Source organism: Gallus gallus, chromosome 13, assembly GCF_016699485.2.
Source record: "Gallus gallus isolate bGalGal1 chromosome 13, bGalGal1.mat.broiler.GRCg7b, whole genome shotgun sequence".
Lineage (NCBI taxonomy): Eukaryota > Metazoa > Chordata > Aves > Galliformes > Phasianidae > Gallus > Gallus gallus.
The window spans coordinates 2,753,473-2,771,097 of NC_052544.1; the positions used below are offsets into that span (position 1 = coordinate 2,753,473).

Below are 17,625 nucleotides of genomic sequence, written 5' to 3' on the forward strand. Positions count from 1 at the left end.
CATTTTCCTGATTTCCTGATGTTGTTCCTCACATTCCCTGAGCTAGCTCCTTAAATGACTTAAGTTCTCCTTTGCAAAATGCATAGGCACGAGTAAACCACATATATGAGAGAGGAATGTTCCTCAGTCCCACAAAACAAATTAAATGCTTTGGTCCAGAATCGCTCCTGGGGTAGCTCCTGTGAACTCAGACAAAACGCATGGATTGAGTTTATTAAAGCAGCGTTTCTGATAGGGATTGGGAATAGCGGTCCAGTGAGGTTTTGCAATAGTAAAATGATTGTTTATTAGTGATGAGTGAATCACAGAATGTCTGGCGTGTATGTTGATCTTTGAAAAAGAACTGAAGAAGTTTGAAACCCGATCAGGTCTCTCTGAATCTGTATGTCAGCAAAACTGCCTGGAAGTAAGTCCAAGTCAGGATTCTCCTTCAAACATACTTAAATGTTCAGATTTATAAGGCTGGATATAGTCATATCCCAGCAAGTGCTAAGAAATTAGGGATGGTAAATTAAACTGCTGAAGAAACAAGAACAAACTCGTTCCTCAATGTTATATGATTGTGATCTTTTGGAGATAGTCACACGAATCCCATAGCCGTGCCAGAGCTGCAGAGAGGGATATAAAAGCCAGGGAAACAAAATTAGTTCCCGATTCAGACTTAGTAAACAAACAGCGCAGGTTATTTCCAAACTTTTGTTTTGTTTTCTTCTTAAATGCTTTGTCAAACCACAAGTGGCTTTTCAGATGTCTCTGTATTATAAATAAGCTTTGGGGTTGGAGTAGCGTGGTTTTATTTAGATCTTGCAAGGACGTTTTTGAGATAGATGCTCTCATCATGTGCTGGGCCACAGGCTTTCTCCTGAGGAGCACAAAGCCAGAGATCCTCCTGCTACGGCCAGTGAGCTGGCAGCTCTCACAGCTCTGACCTCGCAACTTCAGCTTCTTAACTGACCTGCAGATACACCTCAGGAGATGTGGCCATAAACTGCCGAAGGTTCGGCTGGTTTTGTCCACGGGCGTCACGGCGTCCCTTGCACATACATGATCCGTGAGACGATCCCCGTGGTGGAATGTGCACACTGTGAGTATGATTTTAAACCATTGTTAGCTTTATTCTCACAGCGTTCCTTTTGTTCTCCCCATTGCAGATGAATTTCATCCAAGACTGCTGCTCACTGGGACACCTGAGACAACAGGCCACACAGAGCCAAAGGGCAGTTGTAAACTGAAATAGGCAGAGTTGCAACCGGTCTCTCCTTCCTGATTGCAGTTGAGTGGTAGAAGCCTGAAGAACTCCTGCTGCCCAGGCTGCCAGGTGGGTGGACTCTGGATAGAGAAAGATGGTCACTTAAAGGCTGCTTCATCCCTTTGGCAGGGAATTGAGGGGAGGGAGCTCCTTTCCCTTCAAGCACCCATGTAGCCACTCTACCACTACCATACAACTGGTGGGGCCACTGCTAGCATAGCAGAGAGCTTATTGGTCCCCGTCTGCCCACTTTGTGCAGGGAAATGGGGCAGTTGGAGCTGCTGGCTGTGCTATCTCCTCCCACTCAGGTGGCAGCAGGTCTTCAGAGTGGCCTAGGAATGTAAACAAAACAAAATTGTTGCACAGTCTGGCAAGTCAGCAGTTCCAGAAGCAGAGGGTGATGGCCAGCACAGCTAAATCCAGTTACCGAAATAAGTCTTTGGGATACCCCACAATGACCCACTATGATAGTCATGTGTACCCTTCAGCCTCAGCCTCATTCCTGCAGATATCAACATTATACCGTCACAGGAGAACACAGTGCTTAGTTTACAAAGTTGTTTTCCATGTGGCTTTTAAGGCTATGAAATCATGAATTTCTCTCTCATTTGTACTCAGGATTTCTCAGAAAGACACCCACATGATCACCGTGGTGCTCACAGAAGCCTTTGTTGGGAAGAAGCTCACCCAGCCTGGCAAAGGGAGCAGGAGGGAGAGAAGCCCATGTGAGGTGGGTGCTGTGGGTGCTGCATGCTCGCACAATGAGCAGGCAGAGGGGCTGGAGGCAGTTATTTACTGTCACAGATTCCCCATGAAAACAAAGGGAAGTATGCTGCCTTTTTGTACATCCTCTATGTGTACCTTTCAGGAATATGGTAAGGGCAAATGCAGGGAAGAGGCTTTGAGATATGCTTGGTTGTTTCATGATTCTGGCCCCTACTCCTCAATAGCTGCAGCAGAAGCAGCAGGTAGGTCAGATCTAACTGGAGGTTGCACTGTGGTAGCTGCAATGCACTCCCTTAAGGGCAGAGCTCTTGGGAGACCTTGTGCTCTCAGGCATCCAGCTTCAATTTCTATCCAAGTTACTCTTAAGCTGCATTAAGAAGTGTGTTTCTGAAGATTGCTGAGACATGTTTAGATACTTCGGGCAAACCGGAACTTTAAGGAAGAATGTCAAAATTGCATTTTCCAGTTGCATTTCAGCAGTGTGCAGCACTCTGCACTTCCTGTCCTGACAGCCTGCAATTGGTGCCATGGAGCATGCCTGCTCCTCGGAGCTGAGGTCAGCCAGATGCTCAGAGATCCGAGGAGAGTCTTGTCTGAGAGCTGGCACAGTGAACCCCGCGTGTGGTTGTTTTCTTACATTTAGTGAAAATGAAGTCTGTCAGCTCGTAGCTCTGGGTGAACTGTGGCTGCCAGGAAACGAGGCAGTGCGGGCTGATCTGAGCCCACCTTTGCAGCCTGGAGAGACATTCTCCTCCTTGGAAAGCTGTTAGCAAATTCTACGCGCTCTCAGAACCAGGATCTTACCTGACCCTGTCTAAGACATCTTTATTTCTAGAGCTAAGCAAGGACAGCTGGTAATCTGGAGTAAGTGTTTAAATGCATTAACTCAGAAATACTGGTCTTCTGAATCACTGCAGTATACCACGGGGAGATTCTGGGTCCAAATGGTGCCTCAGGACAAACAGAGCATGTCCAGAGAAACATGTCTCTCTGGAAATCCAGAAGATTTCCAGCAATGGGAGAAGGAGAGCGAAGACTCATACTGAACCATAACGAGGAGAGCTGTATGAGGACCCTGGTGGGTTTTTCAGTGGATGAAACAGAGAAATTCAAGCTTAACTAGGGAATTCATAGCTACACAGAGTTTTCTTTTTCAATATGCATCTTCCTCCAGAACCAAGCATTAAGTTTAAGCCCATGCACTGTAGGAAATAAGTTTCTTCTTTACTTCTGTCTTCATTTAGCCTGGCCACAGGGAGGATGCAATTCGAAGTGCCAGCCTGTGAGGCCAGAGCAGCACATCCCTCCTGCTGTGCCCTCCCCAGGACCCAACACAGAAGGTCCTCAGGAGGCAGAAAGGGGCTCCTCAGCAGAGCTGCATGAGTCAGTTTGCAGGCTGGAGCCTTGGTCTTCTCGTGACAAGCGTTAGTCAGAGCATTCCTGGCACGTGGCAGGAGCCTGAACCCCGCGGGTCTCCTGCGAGTCCAGCGGCTCATGCCGGCCCGTCTCGAGGTGGCTGCCGTTCAGCGGCATGCAAGATGATCCCCCTGAGGAACAGCATTCTGCTGGGGTCTGTGGGCTGAGAAGCCCTCCGCAAACCTCCCTTATGGCTCTCCATTAGAGCAGCTATACATAGCTCCTCCTCTTGGGATCTACAGAGTTGCATGAACAGGCAGACAACAGAAAGCACAAATTTATCAAAATTAAATGGAAGTCAAGAGAACATACTGTCTAAGGCAGCGAGGCGGTTCAGACAGCTCTGCAGCAGCCTAAACACATGACAGACTCAAGCAGCTCCCACCGCTGCCAACACAACTGCTCACGGGGTCTGCCAAGAAGCCAGATGCTGCTGCTGGAAAAAATATCTTCCAGAGTTTGGCATCAAGATCCTGTGATTACCATCCAAATGGGAGGAGATGGAGTGGTAGAATGTGAGTTTAGTATTTAGCACCCCAGAACTGTGCAGCAGCCTTTGAAGGCAGAGGAAAAAAGTTCAAGCAAAATATTTTTGCTAAAAATATGTTCAGAGAAATGAAGGTTTTTTTAAATAGCAGAAAACCAAACTATTATTAAAACAACGCAAAATATTTTATGTCTGTATCAATTAAATGAGTAAAACCAAAGAGGATTGTGGATTCTTTACTTGAGTAAATTTTGCTAAGGAATAGTTTTATAAAGGTCAAAGCATGAGCTCTTTGTCTCTCGTGTTGTTGCTAATGGAAAGTTCCACTGCAGATAGCATCACAGCAACTCCCCTACCCAAGACAAATAGAGATGGGTCTGAGCGTTCCCGCGTAAGCTTGGGAAGGGTTGAATGTGGATCCAAAGTTTGCAGCTAGTCCTCCTCTCCTGGACAAACAGAGGCTGAATCCAAGCTGACCCAGGGTTTGGGGGAAAGCCGGACCTGCGTTTGGTTCCAGGCTGTGAAGTTTAAACCCCACTTAGAAGGTGTAGCAATCAAGGTGTGGGCCATTTCTTAAAGAAGTTTGAGAGTGCTCTTGAACCTCCTTATCCTAACAACCATGGGTGATACTCTCATAATCTGGGAGTAGGAGAGGATCTGGAGCCTCCTGTGTTGGGTGAGGTGTCCCAGCTGTGGCCTCGAGGAGCCTCCCCAGCAGACACAGTGGTTATGGGTGCTCAGCACATAGAAGCAAGCAGGCCAAGCAACATCTGCTCCCCTGACTGGCTCTGCTCGCCTCTTGTCTCCATTCTTACTTTTTTGTGTGTGTGCTGATTCTGCTCCATGACTGGGAATCCTATTATTACAGTAATAGTAGTAATAATAATAATAATAACCCAAGTGGGAACTCAGAAACTTACGTATGGAAAGTTAAGACATGAAGACTGTTCTGTTTTACTTGTATTTTTGGTTGCTTATTTTTATGACTGATCTGTTTTTCAGCAAATGTTATCTCCTCGCCTGTTGGAAAAGAGCAAACAAAGCCATTAATCGTCATCTCCCATCTTCGTGGACATGTCAGATCTTTTTATAGGGGAAGTGGGCAGGAAGCAAGGAGCATCTATTCCCTCACTGAGGAGCTCACAAGGGTTTCTGTGATTCTATGATAACTGCTTACCTGTATGATCTTCCAGTACCTTTTGACACAGCTGAGCATGTGAGTTGATCAGTTCAGCTGTTGATTCTAGAGCAACTGGAAGAGATAATCCAAAGCCACTTAACCTTTCAGAGCCCTTTATAGAATCATAGAATCATTTGAGTTGGAATGGACCTTTGAAAGTCATGTAGTCCAACTCCCTGCAATGAACAGGGACACCTGCACTAGATCAGGTGCTCAGAGCCCCATCCAGCCTGACCTTGAGTGTCTCCAAGGATGGGGCATCCACCTCATCTCTGGGCAACCTGTGCCAGTGCCTCTCTGCCATTATTTTAAAGAAAATTTTTGCTTATATCCAATCTAAATCTTCCCTCTTTCAGTCTGAAGCCATTTCCCCTGCCCTATCACCGCGTGCCACACAGCATCTCAAACTGTAATTTATTGCCTGTCTCTGCATTATCGCTTTCCTGGATTTCCCCTTTCATTCAGCTGTGTGTGTTCGGAGGCACGTGTGCCCTCCCAGGCTCAGGTTCAGGTTTCTGGCTCAACCTCCCTCCCTCCATTAATGTTATTGCAATACCATCAGTAGTACCTCTGTTCTCCTATTTCAGAATCTGTCGTGAGTTTTAATAATTCGTTCTTCAGGTCATCTTTAAGTCCTTAATGATGATGTTATTCAGTTGATTAGCTTAACAAAGGCTCCTGCAATTCCCTGTGCTACAAGGCCTCTCCTCAACTGTTAATTTTGATCTGAGGTTCAGGTAGAAGGCTGCGTAATGCTATTCTGGTGTCCAATTTGTATACCAGCCACTGGAAATGTAATTTGGTTCTGTTTCACAAGGAAGGCTTATGCTATTAAGAAACTTTACAGAAGTGGATAGGTTTTCTACTACTTGAAACAGGTTTTCAGTTGAACTTTGGGGAAGAAAAGATGGGTGAGTGAACCTCTGCAAAGATTATCTGGGCACCTGTCCCTCCAAGGAGTGCCTGCATGGTGACTGCTGGAGGATGCTGTGCTCCCTATGCCTTTCCCAGCCATGCAGGACATCTGGATGCTGTATGTTAACCTCTCTGTTGGTGCCTGCAAGTGTTGAAGAATCTTAGCTGTAAATGTGTTTGTCTGCAGAATCTTGCATTAAGGGGCAAGGTGTCCCTTGAAATAATGTCTGAAATCAAGATGCTAAATAGTTTGGGTCATTTAAGTGTTAACATATTCTTGTCATTTTAAGAAGTTTCATAACCAAACACTTCGCCGGTCAGAGTTCTGACATCAGTCCATCGCTGCTGAGTGTGTCAGAGACCTGGGTTCTGGACTGTCTTTGCATGTTCACATCTTTATCCATTATCTTCTAGCAGAGACTATGACTCTGTCAACGTGGTTTAATCTCCATGAGATTCAGTGTAAGCCAACAGCATCTCAGCTACTCCTCAGTATTTGCCCGTGCATGCTTTACCCTGGCATGGAGTAAAAGTACATCAGCTTTTGTTCTTGGAGTAACAGACAGCTATAATGATCTGTAAATTCAATTTACACAAAGGTATAAATTATGTTTATCTCACTGAAACCTCTGTGTGTCCACACCCCTTGCAAGATTGCATGTGTTGGATGCTTCCACCAGACTGTACAGGGAACATGAAGAGAGAAGCTATGTATGATTCATGATGGAGGACTTCAATACTCAGTTTTCTAATTCAACCTCCTCCCATCAATGTACTGGAGCCAGTTTGCAACTGGCCTATTGCACAGTGGGCCAAGCCAGCACTAGTTAGAAAACACACCTGAGATCTCACGTGCTTTGAATCAATAATCACAGGTTTAAATAATGTATCTCACCTTCAGAAAGCATGCAGCAAATCAACGTTTGTCCTCCTGAATAGAAAGGTAATACAACACACTTCTGAGCAAATGTGCAAAAAATAAAAGGAGTTACAGCTAAGCCTAGGCACTTCCTTTGCAAGCTGAGAAAAATGCCTTTTCTAGGGAACACTGCTAAGAAGTTGGATGTTTGCCTGTCTCATCTACGAAGGGAGCGGCCAGTCACCTTGAGCCTGCCTTCCTGCAGTTCTATCCTTCAGGGCTGGCTCAGGGTCGGTGCTAGCCCTTGGAAACTTGTTTGGTCTCCTGTGTAACTCTTAAATAGTTTAATTCATAGAAGAACATAACCCATTGCAACTCACTGCAGCCATATTTTATTATCCACTGCATTATAGACAAGAACTGATTTCATCAACTGCTGCTTACTTCCTTGTGTTAGTATTTGGCAGTTGATCATTTAGAGAACTACCTGAAGCTCAGTTTTACTTGGATGATGTACTTTTTCTATTTTTCTGAAGAAAACACCTTTATTTTATCTGTATCTGGAACTGACATAGGTGGGTTTCTGAATATCGTACAGAGATATAATTTGCTTGGGCTGTGTAACATAAGCCTTTAAAGTACACATGCTGAGCACTTAAGGCAGTTTTAGTGTCCTCTTTCCCTGGGAAGCAGGGCTCTTACTCATTAGGTGCAAGTCACCTAGACTCAACAGCCCTGGTCATTCCCTCAGGTCATCGGCTTCGCTCAGGCAGCTCCAATTACCTTAGCAGAATAGTATCACTCATAACAACCTAAGGAAATCAGGAAGTCACCAAACAAGGGAAGTAATTACAGCTTCTTTCAGTACTGAAAAAGCAACCTGTTCTTTTACGACCCATCAAAACCATGTGTTTGCCTTTAGTGGTTAAAATAAAGGGTGTGCAATTTGGGAATAATCCAGCTACGAAGTTTCCTAAGTAATTGGCAAGTCCTGAAAGGTTTTCACTTCTGCAATTTAAAGGTGGTGATCTTGAGATTAATTTAATTTTCTTTTAGATTAGCCTTTAAAGGACACTACAAAACCAAAGAATGACATTTTCAAATGGCAAACCCACATTTCACTCATTTGACGTAGAGGTTATTTTGTTAACTACCTTCAAATTTCATTTATGATGTGATTTAGTCGTGCTGTAAATGAGAATGTCTTTCACTGCAACTGTCAAAATTCAGAATTTGAGAAATATTTCCCACTTTCATAGAGAGGTCTAGCATGTTACTCAATCCTAATGGTAGCATTATCAGTTTACGCAACTCACCCTTGTTTGTCACTCTTCATTTCAACACACCCATTCATTTGATTCAGATTCAACTGATTCTAGGTGAAAAAAAATCACTTGTTTGCAGTCAGTCTACTTGCATTTTCATGAAACAGTTTTCAAATGCTTGAGGTACAAACACATGCCATCGGCTTAACGGAGGGAGCTTTTGTAAATCAGAGCATGAACCAGCTCTTCTGTTTCTCAGAAATAAAACAGGCTTATCCCACTCGGTACTTTGGGCTGTGCTTACACTGAGCATATGAGTAATCTGGCTGAAATCAATGGGATGACTCAAAATGCTTAAAATGATGTGCATCCCTGCCCCAGGGCCAAGATGCAGGATGCTTAATGCTGGGCGAACAGTTAGCCCTAAACCGCAGTTCATTCACTCTTTTTTCTAGAAGATGCTTTGAAAAGAACAACAGACACAACAGAATCCTGCTCCAGGCTTCTGTGCCTGAAGACGACCCCTCAAATTTAGTTTAAAATTTCAATAGTTCGATTGTTGTGTTGCATTGCTCTGCATTAACGTGGTACTTCTGTGTCAGATATCCCACGTTATATCTAATAATTCCCATGACACAGCTGTCCTGTTTCCCTGTTCCTCAGCTATCAGCAAACCTTTGCCTGTTTGAGGTGCAGTTGTTGCTGGTGGAGCTTTATCTGCAGTACTGTGAGCCAACCCTGAGCTGTGGAGGCACTGAGGTGAGGCACGAGCTGCCCCTTGGGGTTAGATCTGTGCCTTCCCAGCAGGTAATCCCGGTGCGTCTGACAGGCCCAAGCCTTCCTTCTGCTGGGAGCTCTGCACCATGCTACATATTTTTTTCTTTGCCACTAAAATATTTTTTGTCTTCTGAACCCACCACCAGTAAAGTCTTTTTGATCTAAAAGCAAGAGTGGCATCAGCTCAGAGCAGCAATACTTCCTGCTAATGAGCATTAGAAGAGAAAAGGAAAGCGTTAGCACCCTTGGCTGTTGAGCAGTGTGCAAGGGCTCTTGCTCAGGAACATGATTTAGTGGAGGGTTGTTAGAGTTAGGGTAGTATGGTTGGGTTGTGGTTGGACTCGATGATCTTTAAGGTCTTTTCCAACCTGAGCAATTCTATGATTCAATGATCCTCTCTGCTCCCCACAGGCTGTCGGGGTATTCCCAGATCCTCTGTGGGTTCACTGATTCATCTTCTCCATTGCTGACACCTAAATGCTTCCAAGGGAAGGCAAGAAACCAGGTCAGCGGAGTGGAAGTAACCAAGGAAAAAAACACATTTTCTTGTACTGGGAGAAAAGTCTGGGAAAAAGAAAGAATAGAGAAAAGTGGGAGTAAAGAAAGAAAAATAAAACAAAAAATCAAATGAAAACATTAATGGTGTGGATTTCAAAACCAACGTCTGACAGCTGTAGTATATTCAGTGTCTGACATCCCAGTGGCTTCAGTGAAAAAGCAAAGCTACTGATGCTAGCACTGAAAATCCCATGTCCCAGCTATTTTGGGTTTACTCACCAAAACTACCAAAATATAGCCGTGATCTGCTTTCTGTTTCTCTTAAATTCTTGGGAAAGCAATCTAACTTGAGACACAATCTAAGGCGCTGGGTAAAAGATGTCAAAATATTCTCTCGTAGAAAGCAAGTGGGGGCCCAACCTCTATGGGCTTTGTCCCTGGAGAGCCTGAAAGGACACACTGCTTCAGATCTGCTTCCCAAGGATGGTGTGCAGGACTTCCAGAGGAACATTTGGAGCTCCCCATGGACCATTTTGCCCGACCAGCAAAAGCTTACTGAAGAAGATAAGGGAGAATTTCCTTTTGTTTCCCTCTGCTAGCTCATAGCTTTGACCCTCCTGTCCCTATTCACTGCTGGATTTTGTTTCATAGCATAGGTGCCCTGGGGGACAACGGTGCGCAGTTTGCACAGCGGACGTGCAGGACTCAGTGCAGCCCAACTTCCCACCCATTTACCCACTCCTTCAGGGCAGTTTCATTGCCTGCACCAAGCACCCAGGAGCACAGCTGGCTGATGCCACTGCCAGCATCCAGGCAGACTCTTGTGATCCCAGCCACGGCCAGCAGACTGCACGTAGATTGATTTCACTCTCAGTTTTGCAGCTCGGGCCAACTGGGAATGTAAACCGCACTGACCAAGCAGAGTTGGGGAAGCTGCCAGCAAATGCAGAAAAAAGGAAAGGAAGGAAGATGTGGAAAGCATGAGGTAAGAAAATGAATGCTGTTTTTTAATACTCAACGTTTTCATTTGGGCCAGGCCTTGCGAAACTGTCACATTTCTATGACCTCCTTTTCGGTAGAGCATATGATCTCGGATCAATCCTTCAGCCTCTGGGTGGGACTTAGCTGAATGAACCATTGGCAGTGACATCAGGTGGGTACACACCTGAAAACCCACCTCTCGGTGCCATTTTGGGGGCTGGTTCAACACGCTGTAGGGTGAGGCACCAGTAAGCGGATGGAGGTTCCCATCTGCATTCAGGTGGAGAGGGGAAGTGTGACCATCCACAGTACCTTTCCCTCAAATTTCAAGAGTGGACGGCCCCAAGGACTGGTTTTGACTCCATTAAGGTAAACTTAGTCCTCTAGAGGGCATGGTTACACTGATTATATATTTAATAATTAGCTAGTGTTACCTTGGCTATCTGCTCACCTTCCTGGTGTAAATCAGGAGTAAAAGACCACTAATAGTAGAGTTTCATTATCATTAAACCACGTTGTCAGATTTTCCATGTAGTCTCTCTTCTTGAGGAGAATGACTGCATATGGTCCAGAAGCTTTGGGTTTGATCACTGGGGAAGCTTTCCAAGAAGCAGCTGTAATTCTGTCATTGCTACCAAAATCCAGTGTGAAAGTCAATGCGTCTGTGTTTTGCCTGTATTTGTGATCCTGCTTTGGTTATTCCCAGTATCCCTTGATAGCAGCCTCAGCTGGGCCGCCTGGATAGCAGAGTGACATAGGGTTCCCCATGCTAGAATCCATCCTTACCAGAATATATGGCAGCTGCAGACAGTAGATGGCAATTACTGAGATTCGGGGATTGTGGTGACTGAACAACCTCAGACAAATTTCAAAGATAACAAAATTGTGCAGATGTAAATATAGCCACCACCTGTCCTGTTGGATATGTTTCCCTGATGTGCACACACTGCAGAGGCTTGAATCCAGGAGCCTGTCATCCCAAGGAAGATGCTGCACTACCTGATCCAAAAACCCACCACCTCCTCTGAGGCAGCACAAGCCATGCAAAGCCCTTTTAATCTGGAAGTCACATCTTTGTAGACCTCACACAAGGCTCACTTGTCTGTCATGCAAACACCTGCATTTTATTCTGTTTTACAGTATTTAAATCCCCTTATAAAATAAACGGCTACTGGCTGGAACCTTACCCGGGCTGCATGTCCAAGATCTGATGAATTTAAAAGCTATTTTCTAAGGTGCATTGGAGAAATAGGAGGACTGGAAGCAGCCATCGGCTAACATTACAAATAGAGATGTATCAGTCTATTTTTTGTGGCTCCCTTCAGCTCCTGAGTACATTCCATATGCACAACATGCTAAGATTTCTTTCTTTGGATCAGTCATAGTGCCAAACCAAACCAACACCTAGGAACTGCGAAACGTGTTAATCTGTACTAATTTGTTATCATCACTGAGCTGTGCTGAGCAGTATCCCTTTACTTCTCCTTTTCTTTAGCTAAACCTGGAATCCATCCTTAGCCATTGCATCCCACTTGTCCGTTACAGTTTCATATTTTCTCAACTTGCTCGGAAAACATATCTTATGTTGCTTTTTTTGAGCTCTTTCTAATGATTGAGCAAGTGCTGTTCTTAACAGGTTTAAAAGCTTCTAGTGGACTATGGGTGAACCTTCCCTGGGCTAAATCTGCGCTTCCCAGTTCAACACGGAGCTTCCTGGGAAGGAGGTGATTCGTTGCCTCACACAGCTTTGTAGTCGGTGGGTTTGCAGGAGAAATACAGCCTAGAAGAGAGCCTGGTCCCAGAGAGGTGATGCTGATCTGGTGATCTGACCTTTCTCTGAAAACAGCTTCGAATGTGTCTTTACTGATCTGAACTCATACACTCTGGATCAGATTTGTGAGGCAACTGAAATAGCAGTTGCTCCTGAAAAGCTCAGGCTGGGTTTTAAAGCGTAGGAAAACACCTCTTCATAGCTTGGGGTCATGCATCCACTGCAACCTGCATTCTCCATTTTCAGATCAGAGCCAGGAAAACCTTCCCTAAAAACAGAAAGAAAAAGAAGGTTGTAATTTTCTGCCTTTTGTCTTCATTTTTAGCTAATATTTGGATTTACTAGCAAAGCGGTTTTCCTGAGAGAACGACCATAGTTCAGATCTTCAGTTGGTTTCCGTGTGCTCAGCCTGTTTGTCTATCTCACCTGCTGTGCAGAAGTCTGGGGGGCAGATGTGTGCTGTGTTTAAATCAGCAGCTCCCTGCCCTTAGACACCTTGACTCTGTCATAGTGTTGATCCTGTTATCAGAGTTAATAAATAATAACAATAGGAACCAGTTATGCAAAGCAAATTCTCAGGCTGCAGTTACATGGCCAGAGGCACTGAAATTAGCTCTTTTTCAGCATATCCAGATACCTCTGTGTTGTGCTGTAGTCTGCGGTGTAGACATCCCCTGACACCGCTGTGGGCTGGATGTACTTGCCTAAGTTTTTGCAGCATACATGGAAATGCAGCGTTAGGCCATGAAAGGAGAAGGAGGGGGTTGGAATGGGGCTGCGTTGGCTTCAGTGCTGGACATGCTGTCTCAGATCATTGTTACTGCAACCATTTCATTCTAATTCATCCATATCAGCCATTTTTAGGTCTTTTCAGCATTTCACTCTTGCCATCAGGCCGAAGAAGGCTTTGGCCACGCTTCATTATGCTTGGCCGGTGTCAGCGGAGGAGTGAGTGACACTGTTATCCAAGTCTATCTCTCCACCACAATGCAGACAGCCAAGCACTGTTGGCCCCAGTGGATATTGCTCAGCAGATCTTTGTCAGGCTTGTTCAAACAAGATATGTTACCATTGACCTAACAGCTGAAAGTTCACGCCTCTGACTCTGGGATACTTCTTGCCTTGGTGTCATTTGTTCGTTGAAATAATTGGTTATTGTAAGATTATCACACTGAGAGGGATTTTTGTTTGTTTTGAGAAGAATGGCATTGTTCTTAGTATCAGATGCTTGGTAGGTAGTTTATTCTCTTGCTTCCTATTCCACTGTGGATTTGGGTTCACAAAAATCAGAGAATATAAACCTTGAACAGATCCAACTGCTATACAAACCTCCTCACGTCTTTGCCAATTTAATTCATCGCTGGCTATGCAGCTCAGGCTTCTTGTAAGTGAAAGGTGCCAATCACACAGAATTATACAGTGGTTTTGAACAAAGCCAACTCACCTGTTTGCTGGAGACTTGAATCAGACCACCAAACACATTTGCAGTTATGCCTAGACATGAGCCAAAGCCACAGAGTCCAGATCCAAAACTGGCTTGAGGTTCTCAAGGTCTGATCTGGATGGACTCTATGGCTTCTTTACATGAAGCATTGTAAGAGATGAAGAGTAACTTCAGATTGGACCTCTGAGGCATGACAGCACATCCAGCCCTGATTCCGAGCCACCACTGAATATGACCTAACCAACATCTCATTCTCTGGACAAACAAATTTACAGATTTTGTTCTGATTTGAGCTACTTTTGATGACTTCTGGGATTTTACGTTCCATTGCCTCAGTTCCCAGGTCCATGCGAGATCCTGCATCAGTCCAAGCATTGCACATCAGAACTGATGTTGGCCCACCCTAATTTCACAACGATTCCTTTACATGCAGAGCAGCGTGCATTTTGGATCTGGCATCCACAAAAGCTGTTTCTCTTCATATTTGTTGACTGAATTCAGAGTTGCTGGCTGTGCTGGGAATTCAGGGGAAAAGATTGCATTTCGCGAAGCCTTTCTTTTTTTAAAGCAAGCTTTAAAACTGGTATTGGCTATTGGGCTGATAAGCAGCCCTGTGCATTTCATGAGCACGCTTTGAATGTTGAGTTCAGATCTAACAGAAGGAACAAAACCCGTCTTTCCAATGCAGAGGCACTGCACGCTGAGCAGCCGACTGCAGTAAGTTATTTTGCAGGACATCCCAGGAGCCAAGATCCAGTCTTCTTTGTAGAAAAGCTGCGAGAGATCATCGCGCTTCTCACAAAGCGGTTTGTCTCTGAGATTGCAGTCCAACATTTCTGGGATCCGTCAGGAAGCATTGGCAACCAGGCACCCGGCATAGTGCTGGAGGGTGGTAGCCATCCTGAAAAGACTTAATTTCCGAAGCAGAGTGACTTCACAGAGCCAAGATGCTGTGCGGAAGGGTGCGCACAAAGGTTCCCCCCGAGCGCAGGTCAGGCATGTGGCTATAGGTCTGTGGAATTTTAGCGTTTCCGACTTGAAATTCTTGTTACTGAGCTTTCAAATTTCCTTTCAAGTTCCTAATTGCCAACAGCCAAACCAAACTAGTTTGAAGCCCTAAGTCTCTCTGTCCATCCACAGCCTAACAGCATTGCCAAGCGATATTCTGTTACACCACTTAGCGTGGATTATTTTCTATCCCTTCAATGTATTTCTAGTTTTAAAGAATACATTTTCTTTAGGTTTTGTTTTTGCTTTTTCATCCTTCGGTGAGTTTACCTCCATGGAGTCCTTTGCCATCAGAGATCAAGGGCTAATTCTTTCAGGTTACTTTGTGGGAATTTAGGTAAATAAGTGGGTATTCCCATAAATCATGTTTTTCAGAGGTCAGTGAAAGTGCATGTATCTCCATTGCCTCTGGAGAGATTTTTAGCCTTAGCTTCTTGATAAATCAATTAAATGTCCTTTTGCTGGCGAAAGTGCAAATAGCACTGTTCACCAACTGGTTGCATGTTTTGCACGGGACTTTGAGAACGAGGCTGCCTTAATCCCATTCCGCAAAGAGTCTGTGCTGAAGTCATTGGCTTGAGCTTGAGTTGTGGGAGGAAGGCTGCAGGAAACACCACGCATGAGGAAGGTTCACAGACCAGGGTGCTCCCTGCCTGCTCCCAGCAGACATCTCTCTGCTCCTCGCTTTCCCAGCACATCCGTGGGCAGATGTGTGCAGGGCAGCCACACTGCCTCCACTCAAGCACTGCACCCCTCTCAGCCTCACCCCACTTGGAAACACAACTTCCATGGGAGCAGAAACTTTCTGTGTGAAATGGAAAGGACCTGAGTGCAGAATGAGGACAGGGAGTGTGGAGCAAGGCATGCTGTCTCCAGAACGAGGACAAAAAATAAAGATGTAGAAACAGGTGTTCAGGATACGTCTTTCCCACCTTACATCCCTGTCCAAGCTAATCCACATTTAAGGACACAAAATAGTGTAAGCATTCCTCCTTCTCCTGATACAACTACATTCATTCTTCCATCCCACAGCTTTCAGCACCAGGCGTATTCCATCCACACAGAGCATAGCTTGCATACCTCCTCAACCACAAACACACATCCTACTCATAGTCTTCCATGCTTGCAAGCACAGAGCAAGTGGAGAATATTGTACTTCACTTAGATGTTGGCCGTTGCTCCAAGGTGTGTGTGGTGAGCAGGAGATCCTCCTCATCACTGCCAGTTCTCTTCAGCCACACCATACTGCACTACTTCCTCTTTTTCAAAACAAAATAATCTGTGAAATGAAGGGAGAAAATGTGATTTGACACCTGTCACAGTTACATAAAAGTGGTTACCATCTTCAGGCGGAAAAAAATCTGCCAGATCTCATGCAGGTGTCACCCACAAGTAGGTGTACTCCCTGCGTTCAGGGTTCCCCTTGGACAGAAGGCAAGTTGTGTTTGTTGTGGGCCATCTAGTATTCTTGCTGAGGCTGTGAGTACATTTTGATACCAAGTATGCAATGGTTTAGGCTTTGGAATAAAACAGTTCAATTTGAAGTGTCCTGCAAAGATCAGACATCAGTGCCTCTGAAGCTCACAGGGGGAGAATCTCTGTCTTTCTCTACCCAAAATGGTGGGCTCCAAATCCTGATCAGAGTGTTTGGCATGAGAATGCCAAACCATTCAAATTAATGTGAGTGGGACATGACTGTGATTTGTTTTTTTCCCTCTGTTCCTGGCTGACAGTTGCTCAGATTTGTATTACGGCATTAATAAGTGTGGTTAATTCTTTGTGGTCTGGAGATACTGGAAAGTAGGTATCAGTAGGATGTGCCAGGTAAGGAATTGTAGCATTCACAGTGTTGAGAGAGGTAGAAGGCTGCCTGGAGCCCTAGGGCTATCCATTTCTTATCATGGTATCATTAATATATGTACTTATGTCTCCAGGAGAAGACTGTGAGATGGAAAATGCTTTTTATAATGCCATACCTCCATACTACAATGGCAGTATTGCCTCTGACCTTCAAAATAGCTGAGGCTTTTCTTGCTTACGTGCTCCGGTGCGATTTTGGCAGCATTTATTGGCTACAGCATACCCCAGAAAAGGCACTTTGGGGCACAGGCTTAGTGGGAATGCTCTCAGCCAGTTCTGCCATGACTCTTTTTGCATGTTTCTGGGACACAGCAGATGTGGTCAGCCCCCTCCTGTTCCTACGGAATCCAGCAAATGAGGAAGGAGGCCTTCATTTTACCACTTCCCCCAGGCATGTTACCTCTCCCTGACCATCCAGGCCCTGGGTAGCCTTTCTTTACCTCCCAGCTGCGGCTCTGTGTAGACACCAGATTATTTCAAGTAACGTTGCTGATGGAAATGAAAAAGGAAAAAGAACTAATTTGGTTTCTGTGGAAATGCTGCCTTTGTATTTGGCCCTGGCTGCCAGGCTGGAAGTGGCTGCGAGCTTTGGGCTTTAACAGGTTTTTAATTCTATTGAGTGATAGTTGGAGGGATGCTCTGAAGCAGTTCACACGTCCAAACCAGTTTGCCCATTCTGTTGGCATCCAATACAGCTGCTCAGGGGTCTAAAGCTGTTCTGGAAATCTGCAGCCAGTGAGTCTCACCATTAATTCTACCATTTCACCCTGCAGATCTGACCTCTTTTAAGAGTGATTTGATGTTTCTTTAAGCAACACCCCGTCTCTATGAAGAAATGCCAACAGAGAAGTTTCAGGCTTGCTATTTTTATTTAAGCTGTTGGAACAGTATGGACATAATGTAAGTAACTGGACCAGCCAACAGGGTGTCTGTCAGTCAGTGACTCAGTCTTCAGATCAGACAGATGCAAGCCCATATAAATAGGTTCAGCCCAAAAGTCATGATAATAAATAATTTATTTTCGTACATTTTAAAGCACCAGATACAGTAAAGTGAGTGTTTTCTTTGGAAGGAGGCATTACTGGTCGGCTGTATTTGCTTCCCACACCAGCAATAACATGTTCTGAATGAGTGCAGGGAGACTCCAACCACCATTCTGCCAGAGCTTACTTGATGCTTGGTTGAAGGC

The 17,625-nt window shown here is 44.9% G+C and overlaps 1 long non-coding RNA gene across 13 annotated transcripts in view; it reads left to right on the forward strand.

The window, feature by feature from the left end:
• The first annotated feature begins 1,152 nt into the window (after positions 1-1,152).
• LOC101748409 overlaps positions 1,153-17,625 on the forward strand; it is a 45,935-nt gene continuing 29,462 nt past the window's right edge. For 6 of the 13 annotated variants that reach the window (XR_003077633.2, XR_003077624.2, XR_003077632.2 and 3 more), the window contains exons 1-4: positions 1,153-1,318; positions 1,868-1,979; positions 9,286-9,379; positions 9,773-10,357. This is a non-coding gene — a long non-coding RNA (uncharacterized LOC101748409). Of the gene's footprint in view, positions 1,319-1,867; positions 1,980-3,219; positions 4,860-4,880; positions 5,095-9,285; positions 9,380-9,772; positions 10,358-10,451; positions 10,526-17,209; positions 17,337-17,625 lie in introns of those variants that run through there. The other 7 variants (XR_005839565.1, XR_005839570.1, XR_003077625.2 and 4 more) reach the window with 6 other exon arrangements.